The sequence below is a fragment of the Drosophila nasuta genome, chromosome X, assembly GCF_023558535.2.
Source record: "Drosophila nasuta strain 15112-1781.00 chromosome X, ASM2355853v1, whole genome shotgun sequence".
NCBI lineage: Eukaryota > Metazoa > Arthropoda > Insecta > Diptera > Drosophilidae > Drosophila > Drosophila nasuta.
Window position 1 is genome coordinate 2,513,281 of NC_083459.1, and position 17,295 is coordinate 2,530,575.

The 17,295-nt window shown below is 38.5% G+C and overlaps 1 protein-coding gene across 1 annotated transcript in view; it reads left to right on the forward strand.

Annotated features, from left to right (window-relative positions):
- LOC132795497 (hornerin) overlaps positions 1-17,295 on the forward strand; it is a 110,834-nt gene that overhangs the window by 75,287 nt on the left and 18,252 nt on the right. The window contains exon 3 of the mRNA XM_060806237.1: positions 9,069-9,162. The gene's annotated coding sequence lies outside the window, so the exon portion shown is untranslated. The remainder of the gene's footprint in view (positions 1-9,068; positions 9,163-17,295) is intronic.

The following is a 17,295-nucleotide window of genomic DNA, read 5'->3' on the forward strand; positions in this document are numbered from 1 at the left end:
TTCTCTGCTGTTAGTCAAAGCTTTTAGCAGCCGCAGCGGCACATAACGTGCCACACACACACACACACAGAGACAGAGTGTGTGGCAGATTATGTATGTACTTATGTACTTATATTCATATCCATATCCTTGCGCCTTGTGTGCCAGCTGCAGCTGCAGCGGCAGCTGCCGCAAATTGCGGCACGACTTGTGGCATGCTCCACTTTTATTAACTTTTTAATGCAGCGCAGTTGCCCCTCTATCCTCTATCCACTATCCTCTGGCCTCTCTTCTCTTATCTGCTGCAAGAGTTTTGCTAGCTTTTATAAGTTCATGTCTAGCAGCTGCTGAGCTCAGCTCCGTTTCCTGCAACAGCTTTTGCTCCTTGATCTCTGTCTGCTGCCTGCCTGCTTGCCTGCTTGCCACAATTCCAACTTGCCACCCTTGGTTTGCCTTCCACAGTTTGCTGTGGCATTTTTGGTGGCTTTTGGCTCATCCTTGGCATGCAAATGTTTCAGCTACAGCTACAGCTGCTGCCTCGCCATCCACATCCACATTCACATTCACATCTTCATCTCTGTCTCCATCTCCATCTCCATCTTCACTTGCATTTCGTAGTTCGACTGCAAGTCAACTTCTGTCTCCGGCTGCTGTTTGCTTTATTGGCTCAGCCAAAACTTTTGCAAATTAATTACATTTTATTGGGCTGCACTTTGGCAACTGGCAACTGGCAACAAGGCAACTGCGAACTGGAAGTGGAAGCTGCAGATGCAGATGCAGCCAAGATCTTCATCGCTCAGCTGGGGCAAGTGACTGCCTCAAGGGTTAAAGTTCACAGCGGCCATAACCATAATAACTTAATGCTCCCAAAAACAAAACAATAACACTAACAATAACAATCCAATGTGATAACAACAACACGATGACCAGAGAAACGTAGGGAGGGGGATGATGCGGATGAGGAGACGCAGCCCTCTCTTAATACAACATGAAAAACATGCAGCTGTCAGAGAGAGAAAGAAACATAGAGAGAAAGAGGGATGAGCGAGCGAAAGCGAGGCTGCGAGCTGTTAAAATGCATTTTATGACTTTCAAATACGAAAGCTCATAAAAAATGTGGCACGAATTGCTGGCATGTGGCAGGGGCAGGACTGCGATGGAGAGGAGAGAGGAGAGAGAGAGAGGGGACAGCATTGACATAAAATGCCAGGCAACCAACAATCATAGAAACAAGTACTTACTACGTCGACACCAAATGCGCGTTTTTATGGCTAATCAAACCTTTGCCACAGACACCAGCAATGGCAACAAACGGCAAAAGCAACAGCAACAGCCACAGCAACAACAACAACAACAGCAGCGACAACAGCAAACGGCAAACAACAAACAACAAACAGCGACAGTGACTGACAGAAAATAAAGCGTTTCCACTGTGTCTGCAGCAGACAGAAGACAAAAGAGCGTTAACTTCCACAAAGTATCGCTTCGATTTTCAACAAATGTTTTTCACATTTTTTTTTTGGCATTTTTTGATACCCAGCAAAGCAAAACAAGTGAGAATTTCAAAATTTAAAGTACTTGTCAGACACTATGAAAATTCTATTTGGTTAAAGATTGATGAAATCTAAAATTTATGATTCACAAACGGCTTAAGGACACAACTAAAGAGTAATGAATAAGGGTTTAAGTGTGACCAAATTAAATAAAATACAAAATACCGTTTAAAGTGAATAAAAGTACCAAACAAGAAAATAATTTGGATATTATTTGGACTAGAAATGCTTAACACAATTTGAATATAACACTTATTTCAACTGCATATCAAGTTTGTAAGCTTTAAAAAATTTGTTAGTTAGAGATGTATTATTACTTAATCTCAATGACTATAAAAACAATGCTAGATCAACACAATTTAAATTTGAAAATTTATATCTACTACATGCAGATATAGCGCCGTAGAAATGATTGTAGCCATCAAAAGTTATTTTATATATAGACAATATATATAAATATTTTTTAATTTTAAGAATTATTCTTTTGTGAACATATTTCAACAAAGTTTTGTTTTTTGTTATTTATTCGGTTGAATTTGTGTGAAGTTTTTGCGCTTAATTTATTCAGCATTGTTGAGACTGCAACATAATGCGGCACAGTGGAAAAACTGTTTAAAAAAGCGTAAAGTGAAAAAAATATGAGCATTTTTTCATGTTGATGATAATGCACCAGCCACAGCAAAAGCAAAAGCAACGGCATGTGTTTGTATACATGTTGATTTGTGTGTATATATGCATATCTGTCTGCCCGTCCGTCCGTCCGTCCATCTGTCTATCTGTCTGTCTAGCTGTCGGTACTTGTAGGAGTGCCAGCTGTTTATGATGCGTTTACGACACGTCACAGGACACGTACACGTGCCTAGGCAGAGGAGGAGGGAACATTGAACGTGGCAGACAGCAGAGAGCACAGCATCGTTAAAGGGGGCTAGGGTGGGAAGGGGAGGAGTCGTAATACTAACGGGTGTCGAGCTAAAATAATAGTGCGACCGACCGACGGACGGACGGACGGACAGACGGAACGCTTGTTGTTGATCATTTTGTTGTTATTGTCGTGATTGCAAAACACGCAAATTGTTAAAAAACAGCCAGAAAAAAAAATAGAAAGCCGGGGGAAAAAATGAAATATATATGTACGTTTGGTATAGTGGGAGAAGCCCCCACACGTTGGGCGCCAAGCGTCGCGCATAAAAATGAAAAGCGAGCAAGAGAGCGAAAGAGAGAGAGAGAGGAAAAAATGAATTTATTTGATTCGTTTGATGCTCGTAAAAATCAATGAAAACATTTTCGGGCAGCCGCTGCCACCTTTTGCCAATCTGTCTATAAGGGAGCACCACGCCCCCCGCCCACACCCTGATCCACTGATCGCATGTGTGTGTGTGTGTGTGTGTGCTTTTGGAGCTGTTCCAATGAAATGCCGTCGAAAAGTTTTGAGCCAAGTTTCGTATGAAATTTGTAACAGCCTCAAAACAAACTATAAAACTTGAAGTTTGAGTTTCTTTGAAACTGTTTTTAGTTGTTTTTTTCGTGTTGTTGTGCTGTCTGTCTTCTTCTTTTAGTTGTTTTTTATGTTGTAGGTAGAATGGAATGTGTTTGAAGCCAGTTAATTGGATTAACACTGCAGAGATGTGCGTGCTGTGTTTGTGTGTGTGGGTGAAGTGAAATTCGATTTATGACCGAAATGATTTAATTGCCAAAATGCCAAAGAGATGCTGATGCGGATGCTGACAATGGCAATGGATGGGAGATGTGAGAGGGATTACACTCTGAGTGTGCATTTTACAGTTAACTGCTTCAATGAATTAGCTAATGAGATCGCATTAAAAATACAAATAAATACAACGACTTGAAAGCAAAAGCGATTGCAGACCCAAAATAAACTAATATCTGCCTTATTTTTTCCTAAATCAAAATGGGATATAAAATTAGACATTTATTTTCAACCTCGATTTCAAACTTATTTAAAGAGCGATCCAATGGGCAACTCTTAATTAAAAAATGATGATGGCAAGTCTTGAATATACATATGTCGCAATAGACTTAAGTTAGGCTCAGCATACGTTGAATAACTTTTTAGTTTGTCAATGCATGAGCTTCAATTTCTTTTTTAACTCTGGGAATGCTAATTGTAGAGATAATGTAAAGAAGAAAATGTTGTTTAGTTGCAGAAGAAAATAAGTAGGAGAGCTACAGCCGAGTGTGCTCGACTGTGAAATACCCGCTATAAAAACAGTAAATTATTACGGTATTGCTCTTCAAAAAGGCCAATTTAATATCCTGAAGAAATACTTAAATATATTAAAGGCTGTTTGATATAAAAAATAAAGTAATGCGGCATTACTAATAAGGAAAAATACTAAAAATACCAAAGGCTACATTTGGTATAACATAAAAGTAAATTACAATAATGCGATATTACTTTTAAAAATACCAAATTAGTATACTAGAAATACTAAAATATACCAAAAACTAAATTTGGTATAAAAATAAATACCATATTAAAGAAATACCATATTAATATGATGATAATAATAGCGAATTCTAAATTTGGTATGTCGATATACTAACACATAACAATATGCTGCGTTCAAACGGACGCTGTTCAAGATTATATATCATGAGCTCTGAGATGCCTCCTTCTGCATGTTAGAAATACTTGCACAAAGTTATAATACTCTTCTATCCTATGGATAGCGGTAGAAACAAACACATTAGAAGTTCACCAATTAATGTTGTCTCTTTTGATATTCGGGTGTAGCAAAACTCTGTGAAATTAATGTTTAATGAATGTCAATTAACAATTGGAAAATATTGCGCATTGGCATTGTATGAATGTGCGAACAAAAGAGCAATTGAATAGAGTACCAAAAGTGATTGTATTACCTCCTGTAACCTGTTACCTGTTACTTCTGATCGTTGCCTTTGTAGTTCTGGTTGTTGTTGCTGTAGTTGTTGTTGATTTTCGAGTGCTCGCAAATGAATTGGTCGCTTTGAGTTATTCTCTGTGTGTCCATTGTGCAGACCGTGGAGTCATGCAATGTAATTAATTTAAGTAAACCATGTTCAAATTAGTCGCAAAGAGGAGGACCACGATGCGGAATCAAGTGAATCAAAGTTGTCTGGTAATTTGATCAGTGTTTCCTTCTTTCATTCACCTTTTTCCGTCGTCGTTGTTATTGTTGTTGTTGTTGTTTCACTAGTGGGCCAGGGGGCGTGGCATAGGCAGGGTCGGGGCAGTTCGCATCAACACACATTTTGCCAGCAAGTCGAGCATTCATTCTGATGGGGCTAATAAGTTTTGCGGACAGGTAAAACTGGCCTGGCCGAGGAATTCTTAGCTCAGCCCTTGGCTTTAACTTTGACTTTCACTATGGATTTGCCTTTGTCTTTGGCCCTTTTTTTTTGCTTTTGTTTTTGGTTTTGCATATGCCAATGGAATCCCATCAAATGTAAACGTGGCTCAAGTTGCCAGTCTTTAATTCGCATGTGTGTGCTTGTGTTGGGTTTGTGTGTGTGCAACAACATAAAATTAGCTCAATGAGCATTTGTGCAATCAAGTGATTTTAAACAACAAAAATTGGGGGCTGCCTGTAATCGAAGTTGAGCAGCGCAATCGCCAAGCAACCCTTGAGAACCCCCGCAAAAAAAGGGTTGTTCTCCCTCCCCTCTGGTCCGCACTCGTTGCCTTAACTGTGTCCGTGAATGTATATTCGTATTCGTATTCTTGCCAGGATCTCAGGCTGTGGCAAATAAATTTCACACATATTTGCACTGTGCGTGTGTGCGCGTGTGTGTGTGCAGTCAATAACTTTTCGGCACAAGGTCGTCGTCGTCGTCGATTCATCGTCTTGGTTGATTGTACTGGAAGAAATAAAATGAGTGCACCCTCAACTTATTCAAAAGGAAATACTCGCACTCACATCGCAACGCATCGCACTCGCAACTGCTTTTAGCATATGCGAAAATGCCATGTTATGTATGCTTAATTTTGTTGTGAGTTGAAAGCGGCGTTTTATCTGCATGTAAACAGGCGCAGGACAATGCCAGTGTCCTTGCACGTGACTCATGCGAAGAAAAAGGGTTCCCTCTTATGTGAGTGTGCCACCAACCCACCCACACACACACACACACACACATTCATTCATTCATTGAACTCAGTCAGTGAGTTGCCCCTTCTGGGTTCTGGGCTTTTGTGTAGTTGTGGGACTTCAGAATCGTTCGGTTGCCCTGACGATTATTGCAGTTCAGATCATTGGACAACAATTGTAAATTGATTAGAGCGACAAACTCACCAATTTGCTGCCATATCAAGTTCCATCATCATCATCGTCGTGGGGTAAACAACTCTTTGAATACCTCTGGATGACTCATTGGGCACAACTCCCTCGCAATTTTTATTTTTAGTTCAATTATTAAATCAACTTTTCACATTTCCTTCATCTCAGCATCTCAAAGTTAAAAATGCTTTTTCTTCAGCAGTTAAATCGATTAACTTTACAATTCAAATACCTGTTTGTGATTTATCAAAAGTACAAAAAAAGAATGCTTTAAGTAGCCACTAAAAAAAAACTAAATAAATTACATCAAAGTGTGAATATAAACTAAATTAACTTGTGCAAAATAAAATATAAAATTAAACCGTATATGAATCCTATAAAAAAACTAGTAAGAAAGCTAAGCCATTTTCAATAAATGCAAAACAGTGCGGTATTATTCTTTATTATACCAAGTAAATATACTGAAAAACATACTAAATACACTGAGGTCTTTATTTGGTATATTGATATAATATTAAATTCAAAATGTACCATAGAGTACACAATAGTTTAGATACTTCAAAATATTCTTTTGTATACTAAAAGCTATATTTAGAATATTCTATTAAATTCAAATATTTAGAGTACTAAATATACTAGATTGTCAACCAAATATCAAGTTATTATTGGTATATCGATATACTGTTAAATTCAAAATATACCATAGAGTAGTAAATATACCAGATTGTCAACAAAATCAATTAACCACCGACAGCATATAAAATTGTTTCTTATATGCATGTGTAAGTTCTAGAATTTATATCTGACCGCAACGAACCAAGAATCATAAGAACTGTATAGACTACTATTATCTATTTTGTTTTTAAAACAGCGCTTTAATTGCAGTTCAGATTGTGCATTTTGAAAAGCTCATTTTAAACAGCATTGAACCAATTCAAAGTCAAGCATTATGGTAAATTGATTGAGCTTTAACTTGTGACATATATTAAAGAGATTACGAAACTAATCCCATTAAGTCGCTTTAAGCTCGCCCTCTGATTCCATTCATCAGCTTTAGTGATTTGCACTCTGATTTCCAGCTGAATGAGCTATACACATGTGTGTTTAAGGACTCGACTTTAAATTCGTGAAAGTCTTTGAACGTTTTTTTTCGCTTCTGCTAGACAAAACATTCGAATGTGAATGCGAATGTGAGTGTGAGTACTTATTATACTATTGAAAGTGGCACTCGCTAGCAAGCAAACTTGCCATGTTCTCTGCTCATCATCATCATCATCACGATTATGATGTTGATTATCATTGTGGGTTACTTTCATTGCGTTGCCTTTGCTTTCTTTCTACATTTTTGACAATTTTCTGTGAACTCGCGTCATTTGCGAATGCGAATGTGAATGTGAATCTGACTGTGAATGGGAATGGGAATGGGAATAGGAAATGGTGGGTGGCAGGCAGGTGAGTGAAAAGGGAAGAGGAAGGAGGCGCTGTGGAAGTGGCAACAACGTTAGCTTGTCACATTTGCCACAACACGATTTCCTTTGACTGCCAACCTTTTTCTTCTCCCTCTCGCTCTCTAGTGTTACGACTCTCGTTTCACCTTCCTATGCCACACACACACACACAGTGCTACAGCTCCTGTTTCTGCAACCAAAAAAAAAAAATAGAAAAGAAAAGAAAAAGAGAAACACACATTCTTATTTATTTCTATTTTTATGTGTCACACACGGCGAAAGGAGCCACACGCATTTATTTTGCTGCGCATTTTCACTCCTTTCTAGTTGGTGTTTTCTCCTTGTTGCTGTTGTTGTTGTTTCCGAGTTGCGAGTCCTTTGGCATTTTGCACGCGGCACGACGACAGTCTCCCAATTGTGTTATAAATTCAAAAATGAATAACGCACGTTTGCCTGTGGTTTAAAATTCTATTTTATTTTATTGCCATTGCCAAACGCCTTCTGTCCCTCTCCTACACTCTTCTCTCTCTTTTCTTCTCTCTGTCTGTGATGTCCTCATTTTGGCTACCACTTTTGCTTGGGGTTTTGGTTTCATTTCGTCGCGTTGCGTTTCGTTTCGTTTCGTTTGGTTTCCTTTGTGGAATGCTTTCACTTTCCACAACTGCCAACGGAACTTTTCCACAAAAAATATGGAACACTCTGCCAGAGTTCGCTCAATTAAAACCATTTCAAAATATTTCGAGTGGGTCACCCTGTCATCGTGTCGAAGTCGACACTCGAGACACCCTGTGCCGCAGCGATGCTTCTCCTTCCGTCAGCCTGTCACATATTTCAAAAAGAGCCTAAGTATTGCCTTTTGTCTGCGAGTTTTTAAAGCTGCTTAAAGAGTTGTGACTGCCTGCCTCTCCTCTCTTCTTCTCTTCCCCTCTCTCCATACCCTATGCTCTGACATTTTTTATGAGCTTTACTTGGCTTCTTCTTTAATGTTCGTTTTTTTTTGGTGCTTGTGGCAACACTTTTTTACCATTTTTTTGGCACATTATTTTGTGGACTTATTTGAGCAAAAAAAGAATTTATTAGCCCAACGCGGCTCAATCTGAACACGCTTCGCGTTCTTTGCCCTTTCACTTTAAGTGCTTTTGCAGATAACATGGCGTGCAGGCGACAAAAGTGTCAGAAGCGCATAAATTATGTTGCTTACGATAAGAAATAACTACTCAATATGGAATTGTGTCTGGAAATCTGTTAAATTAAAACCACATTCTCTCTCTCATTCTCTCGTTCAAATGTCAATCACAAAGTGAGGCATAAAGTATTCGGATATTCAAAAACTAATTGTCATGAACTACTCGAGCGAGAGAGAGAGAGAGAGAGAGAGAGAGAAAGAGAGAGATGAGAACTTTTCGAGTTTGGGCTAACATTTAATTACGCATGCAATTGGAGAACTGAAGGATGTTGAGAGAGTGTTTTCTTGACAACTTTTGCAAGAGTTGCCTCGTTGCCTAGTTGGGCGCATGCTATTGACAGCCACTGTAAGCTGCACTTGTGTATGTGTGTGTCTGTGTGGGTCTGCTGTCATCATATTTAAATAACTCAATTTTGTAGCTACCCAAAAAAAATCTTGCACATCTGACATCTTCAATTTGCTGTAGTTTTTTTTTTGTAGTTTTGCTGATTCTGTTGCAATTCGAGTTGCAGTTACAGTTACAGTTCACTTGATCCCTTTGGCTTTGGCTTTGGCTTTGGCACACAGTGGGTGCTGCAAGTATACGCATGCTAATTAAATTCTTTTCCTTTTCTCTATCTCTTTGCAGCTCACATATTTCCATATTCATAAACAGTCAAAGGACAAGAAGCAGCAGCAGGACTTTCAACTCAAATCGCAAAACTTGGCTTTTCAGCTAGTTGGTAAGTTGAGCATATCTACATATATACTGGCCTTACTTACATGTGTGTGTGTGTGTGTGTGTGTGTGTGTGTGTGTGTGTGTACACTTGGTTTATTTTACCGTTTTATCAAAGAGCATCACAACAATGACAGCAACAGCAACAACAACAACAACAACAATATCATACAGTAAACTTATTGGAATTTCAAAATGTCGACATTGACATGCGTTGAAAACGTTGTCAGTTTGTTCCCTCTACTCGCCTCTCCCCGCACGCCAGCGACCTCCTCTTATGCTGACCCCCGCCTCCTTTTTATTATTTTTTTATCTCAGTTTTATTGTATTTTATGTCGCAGCCAAAGTCAACCAAAAATCGGCTTAAAAATTCGAGAGCAACAATCCGAAAGATGCGTATCTTGTAGCTTTTATGCGGCTGCCGCACGCATTATGGAACTGTCCCCCCTCCCTGTCTCCATTCTTCTCTCCAATTCCCTCACTCTCTCAAGATGTAACTGAAGATTTTCATTTTCTATTTCATAAAGTGTCGCTGGGGTCAAATGAAGCTGCAAACGTATTTCCACCTAATAGCTGCTCTCCCTCTCCCTCTCTCTCTCTATTTTGTCGCTGTCTCGTTCGCACAGATATGCATCTGAGCTGCTTTGTGTGTGTGGCATTTTATTGTCATTGTCTGTGGTTGGGCTCCACGTCTCTCCCTCTCTCTCTCTCTCTCTCTCTCTCACTCTCTCTCTCTCTGTATCTGCGGCCTTTTGTTAGGCCAACTAAATCAGTCAACAGTCGACGTCACAGATACAGATACATTTACCCCAGATACAGATGCAGATACGAATGTATCCGTAATTGCGTGCTGGCCATGCAGCTGCCTCTTTGCCTCTTTGCGTCGCCGCTCGACGTTTTGTTTATGATTTGTCAAGATTTTAATCCCATCGAAAATGTGTTTTAAATTGCAGCGCCTACGATAAGAATTGGGCCAAAGGTGGGAAAAGCAACTCGCTCGCTCGAAATAAACCTGAAATTTGTCGCTGGCCACAAGTTGCAAGAGTTGCGTAAGAGGGAGCGAGGGAGAGAGAGAGAGGGAGACAGGGAGAGGGAGCCAGACAATATGTTATGGTGACCATAATTTGAAACAAAAAGACGAACTCCTCTCCGCCTGTCTGAGAGGAGTGCTAATAAATTCACCTTTTATCGCAAAATATTGTCAACATTTGCGAAAGACAAACAGCTAAGCCCAATCCCCACACACACACACACACACACACACAATTACCTCTTCGCTTTCCGCCTGCGTCTGGAGCACATCTTCATGGCGCGGTTATGTGTGTGGGAGGTTTTGGCAACATAAATCTCTCTCTTGTTTCCCCTCCCTCAGTTAGAGTCTCAGCCTCATCCTCTCTCTCTCTCTCTCTCCACTTCTCGTGTGCTCACGCTCGCTGACTTCTGATTGAGGGAAAGCCTCCGGAGAAGCTACAGCAACAACGACATCCTGCCGCCTGCCGTCTGTCTGTCCGTCCGTCCGGTTGTCTGTCTGTCTGTCCGGGTGTTGATTTTTGTCAACCTAATACAAAGCGCAAACAAAATTTGTGTTGGCATTTGGTTAGATTTGCCATTTCTTTGCTTTTTCCTCAGCTTTTTTTCTTGTTCTTTTTTTGTTTTTGGTGCTGGCGGGAAAAGCATCAAAACAATGGGAGGTCCATATATACATATGTATATGTGTGTGTGTGTCTGTGTGTGTGTCTGTGTGTGTGTGTGTGTGTGTGTGTGTGTGTGCGACATATTAGACTCGACACTAGCAACAACAAGTTAGTGTTGATAAAGGATTCCATTTTGTATTTTCGTCTTGGATTTGCATTCTAGGAAAACTCAATGTACACTGAGCGCCAAAAGTTAATGCAAATTAGAGCGAATTATTACCTCAAGTAAGAGTTGAATAGATTGATTTGGGATTTGAGTTGATTGGGCTAGACAAGCATCCATGCAAAAAGAGAGAGAGAGGAAATTTTAAGAAACTCTATAATACAAAGATTGGAAAGGAAAGCGAAGCAAAGTCAGGCAATACTTTAATATACGATTTCATTGCTAAACTGAAAAATACAAAAATGGGATAAAATAAGCGACTAAAACTAATTCCAATCACTAAGTTTTACAAAAATACATATCTATGCCAAATTTCATTAGAATAGCTGCCAAACTGAATGAGTAATTTGAACAGAAAACACAGGACAGACAGACAGACAGACGGTTGGATTAATTCAGCACATATTCTGCTGATTAAGAATTCATATAGTATGTATATGAGAAATTATAAAAGCTTTTGCTAGAGTATTAAGGGCGTCAGCAATTGAGCTGGTTTATCTGTCTCTCCGTGTGTCTGTCTGTCTGTCAATCACTCGCTGCAGCAGCACATCAATCAATCAGGTTAAAGAGAAATAAATGTTGCAAGTCGAATTGCAATATGCATTCATGCAGTCATTCATGTTGCACTCATTCAGCAAACGAGTATTTATAAAATAATGAAATCGACCAAGAGAAAATGAAAACAGACAAACAGGCAAATAAAGCAGGCTGCGCAAAAAAACGAAAAGCTGCAAAAGAAAAACACATGCGCGAATTTCGCTTTCATTAAATACACGTAGTTCATGCTGCTCTTGTTTTTTGCTGCTCTTGTTGTTGCTGCTGTATGGTGTGGCACACATTTCGCTGCTGCTGCTGCTGCTGCTGCTGTTGTATTGTGCCAAAACTTCCACTCGAGCCAGCCACTTGCAACCCGCCCACACTGGCGAGGCAAACAGACCAAGTTGAGCCACCCAAAAGCATGCCACATGCAGCAAGAACAGAACAGCCACAGCAACAGCAACTCCAGCTGATGTACATATGTTAATTAAAGTCATTACGTGGAGAGGCATGCTGCATGCTGCATGCTGCCTGCTGCGTGCCACAAAATGAAGTACCTTGCGGCGCCGTGTGCCGATCCTCGTCTCAGCTTTTGTGTTTCCTTTGCCAGTTGGCTAGTTGCCTCTTGGGCTCTTGGCTGTTGACTGTTTGCTGTTTGCTGTTTGCTGTTCACTGGCCAATAGAGTGAATGGCCCAATTGGCCAATTTTCAGAGGCAAGGTAAATGAATGTCGAACTCTCTGAATGTGAGCGACTGTATGACTGCCTTACTAAATGATTGACTGACTGAACGAATGACTAATAAATATGAAAAACTAACGATTGATTAACTTAAAGTGTGATGGAAATGACTAACTTATAAAAGTGAAAAACAATCGATTCATTAACTATAAGCGCAATTAAAATGCTTGACTTATTGACTGAAGGATATAATATAATTAAAGATTAATTAACTGACTAGAAGATTGAATAGCTGATGAACTAGAAAATTAAAAAACTAACTAAGTTATTGAAAGAAATTATTATTGAATAGAATAAAAACTGATTGAATAAATAAAATGGACTAGTAAATGTGAAAAACTATTGATTTACTTGATGTGTGATCGAAATGATTGACTTACTGACTGAAGGATTTAATATACTTAATAATGATGAGGTGAATGATTGATTAACCAGTATCCCAAACGACTGAATGCATGATATACTAAATGATGAGCTTAACAATAATAATAAATGTAAAACACTTAATTATGATTACTTATATAGATTAAAATGATTGACCTTCGAAATGAATGATTGACTTAACTGACTTAATGATTGAATACTTGTTAGACTAGTAAATGGAAAAACTAACCAAAGGATTGGCAGAAACTTCTATCGCATAGAATAAAGTATTGATTAAATAAATTATTTGCTAAGAGATTTTATTGCTGCGACTGATTGATTTGTTAATTGTTACTGATTGAATGATAGACTAGCAAAAGAACTAACTGACTGAAGGAGTGACGAAATGTACGATTGATTGAATGAATATTTTACTAGATTATTGAATTGAATTGATTGATTGATTGAACTGAATAACTGATTGAATGAGCGATTTATTAGATGATTGAAGTAGGAACAGATCAAAATAACAGACCAGATCAAAATAACTAAAAACCTAGCTGGCTTACATTAACTAACTGATTGAAAGCCTGACTCGCTGACTGACTGAATGACATCATAATTCAATCAATTAGTAAATGAGCAGCGTTCGCTTGACATTGAATTGAATAGATTTTGGTGTGTATGCGAATTTCGAAAGCAAATTGCGAGTTGCGAGTGGCATTATGTGAAGAGTTGACTGCGTGGGGCACGTGTCGGAAAAGCATTGTGTTCGACATAATGGAACATGGTGCATGCCACATGCGACCTGCTACAATCTGAAAGCCGAATGTCGAGTGTTGTTGCGACGACGACAAACAACAATACATGCGTAACATTTTCCAGTTAAAGTTTTACAGTTTTAGGGTAGACTCGTGGGTGTTTTTTGGGTCTCTTAATGATGTGCAACATGCACAAAATGTGTTAATGAGTCGCACGTCGCTGATAAGCAAAGTGAGATACAAATACAGATAGACAGAGGCAGAAACAGAGAGAGAGAGTGACAGTGACTAGTGAAGTAGATAAATGGCAGATGGAGACTGGATGTCTGGCAATTCATTTGAGTTTGGCGACTCTTTGATTGACTTTCAATGGCAAAAACCTGTTGGCCGCTTTGGGCTATCCTTGGGCTACTTTTGCTTTTTCAAGCACATCGACAAATCGCAATCGCAATTGCAATTGCAATGGCAATTCGGTACTGGCAACAGCAACAGCAACAGCAACGGCAACGATGAAGGCGAAATTGAATTGCTGCATGAAATCGAATTGGCCAACAGCCGCCACCATCTCGTGTATCCATAAGATACAAGATACAAGATACTCGTAGTCGTAGTCGTTCACTCGTTCATTCGTTTCACTGGCAACACATGCTGTGCTCTGGCCATTTAATACATGCAGCTGCTGCCGTTGCTATTGCTGTTGCAGCTGGAAAAAAAAACTAAAAGAAAAAACATTAAACGATAGAGCCACAGCTAAATTGCTTTGCTTAAACGCAACGCCCACACACCCACAAGCTGGCATAGAAGAGATAGACTAAAGAATGAGAATCGGAATGAGAACAAGTCCGGTAAAGTTATCGATGGCAATCGATAATTAACAATGCTGCCAACTTGATTTGAATGAAAAGAAAATACAGCAGTTGAAAAAACTTTGTAAAAATATTGCACTATATTGAAATTGAAATTTGTATTTGGCAAAGTTTTGCAAAAAGTTTTTCAAATATTTAAAGTGCTGATACTTTCATTACCATAGTTTTTCGGGAGTGGATTAAATTGAACCCATGTCCGACTCAATTAAGTCTTTTAATTAACTCGTGTGATTGCTTTAATTAAAACAGCATCAAAACAAATATGTGTATTAAAATTTTAAAATTTGCACATCTGCATCGCTACATAGCACAAGTAATAAATTAAAAAATGTAAAACACCTTAAAAAATACATGTGTGTATTTATGGAACTGATGTCAACTGCAGAACAACGCTTTAATTCCGCTTTAAAGAAGTTATTTGCCTAAACTTTATGAATTTCCTCTCACATTTAGCAATAGCGATTTAGTTTTTCCTTTTTCTATACTCGCCCACCCTTAATGTACAAAGTTATTATAAGTAATAACAGAAATATGCAATCACAATGTATTTGATGACTTGAATAAAGCATTTGGTATATTTTACGTATTTTTGGTATATGAATTTTGTATGATTACACATGTTTTCGGTATATTTATATGGCTTATCGATAAAGCCACCTATGCAACGCTTTAATGTTTGGTATATTTAAGTATTATTTCCGGTATGTTAATTTAGCAAAGTTGGCCTTTCAGTATATTAATTTGGTATATTTCCGCATCTTGTCGGAGTATTTATATGGTATATTTTATCGATATTACCGCTTCTGCAGTGCTTTATCATTTGGTATATTTTAGTATGTTTTCGGTATACTAATTCAGCATATTTGATTTTTTCGGAATGCTTATTTAATATATTATTAATTAATATTATTTAATTATTAATTATTATTTAATATATTATATTAACGATAACGCTTTACGCTGTATTTTTTATTGAAATTGAGTAACGAGTATCTCACAGTCGATCACACTCAACTGAAGCTATCTAACTTGTTTTATTCTTTTACATTTCGGACCTAATTGAAATATTCATTTGTGTGCAAAAGTTGTTGGAGTGCTTTCGTGTTGTTGTTTATATTTTCTTTAGTTTTTTGTGCTCGCCAAACTCAATCAGCCAAATCAAAATGTTGCCTACAAATAAACGCCAATTGTTGACTAGCTGTTGCTGTTGCTAGTGAAATGTCTATGCAAGACCACAAACAACTCGTTAAAATTTGCATGTGAAATGCAATCGCCTAAAACAAAAACGGCCCAAAAATATAGCCGACAAAAAATACAACGAGGCGAATACGCAGTTGGCTCAACACAAAAGCAACGTCCAGTTTTAGTTTAGTGAGTGAGTGAGTGCGAGTGGTGAAGGGGAAAGGAAGGAAGTGAAAGGAAAGGGAGGGGTACGCTGGCAGTGCCATAATAAAAGCAGCTACAACGTTTTAGCCATGGCCACGGCTATCAATTTGATATATCAATCAGCGTGGGAGAAAAATGATTGCCAGTTGTCTCTCTCTCTTTCTCTCTCTGTCTTTCTCCCTCGCTTTGTTTGTAGTTCGTTATTGCTGTGAATGCCCAAAAAACAAAGCGAAATAAAAAACAGAATAGACGAGTCATACAGCGATAGATAGATAGTTGGTTAGGTGGAAAGGGAACAAATCTGCAATTTGAAATCGGAGTTTCTGTTGCAAACTTAATGCCAGCGCAATTGCAGCACATTTCAATTGCTGCTGCTGCTGCTGACTCTGCGGCATTTGCAACTTGGCCTTGTGGCAGGCCATGCTTCAGTCTCGTTCTTCCGTTTCTCTTTCTCTCTGCTCTCTGCTGGCTGTCTCAAGGATTAGCTCTTTGCTTGCTGCCCATAAAGGGGATCTGTATGCGCCTTCTGTGCTCTGATTGATTTATGGTCACGCTCATAAAAGTGGGTGGCCAGCGGCGAGTCAGCGGATTACCAACCGATGCTTGGAAGGAGAGAGGAGGGATAGCGGAGTGCCGAGTGCTGAGTGCGGAGAGCAGAGGGAGGGACAGTAAGAGGGAGCGACGGTAAAGCGGCTCAGGCATGAAGCAAAAGAAGAAACAGTGGGAAGATGTCAGTTTTCTTTTTTTTTGGTTCTGCAATCAGTCACACACGCACAGCAAAAGCAAACAAGGTGACAGACTGCCAGATACCCTAGACTGATCTACACCATGTTGGCTTGCTAAGTGTATGTCATCTGAGAATAGTTATTTTTTGAGGTTTCCACAATTCAAAGAGTCTTGCAATAAAGAACTTATACATATTTTAGAAATTTCTAGTACAAATCATAATTAATTTTATATGTAAATCAGAAATAAACTCCTGGGTAAAAAATTCAGCTTCAGCAATATGTCTTTAAAGAAATTAATTATTTTTCATATTTCTTAAAAGTTAATTTATTAGCTTCAATTCGAATTGTATGCTTATTGTTGAATTACAGACAATGAAGTTTCATTTCCTTATGATTATTTTAAATAAATCGAAATGTATTACAACTATAATTAGATGCTTATTATAATGATTCCCAATTCAACGCAAGACTTTTGATGTTTAAAATAACAAGATAAATTCCTTGAAGCACAATAATTGATTATTTGGATGCTAAAAACAGATTAGATTTTTATAATATTTATTTATATATGTCACTTTCTAATTTGTAGAATATTATAAATTGTCCTATAATGATTTCCCTTCAAAACTTCATAAGGAATCAGTCAATAATATCGATAGCAGAGTTACTATCGATAAATATGTTAGGCAACTCTGCAGCCAAGTTTTGTGTGGCATTTGTAATATAGAATTATGAATGCATACTCTCTCCACTAGCAGCAGTAAATGTGCAGGATATGGTAAAAGTTTTGCCTCAGCTCGGTGGCTGTTAATAGCTTTAATGCTGTTTTATGGCATTCGTCGAGTGGCCAGCAAATGCTACTGAGCCCTGTGAACTGCCAGTGGAAGGAAAAAGGGGGAG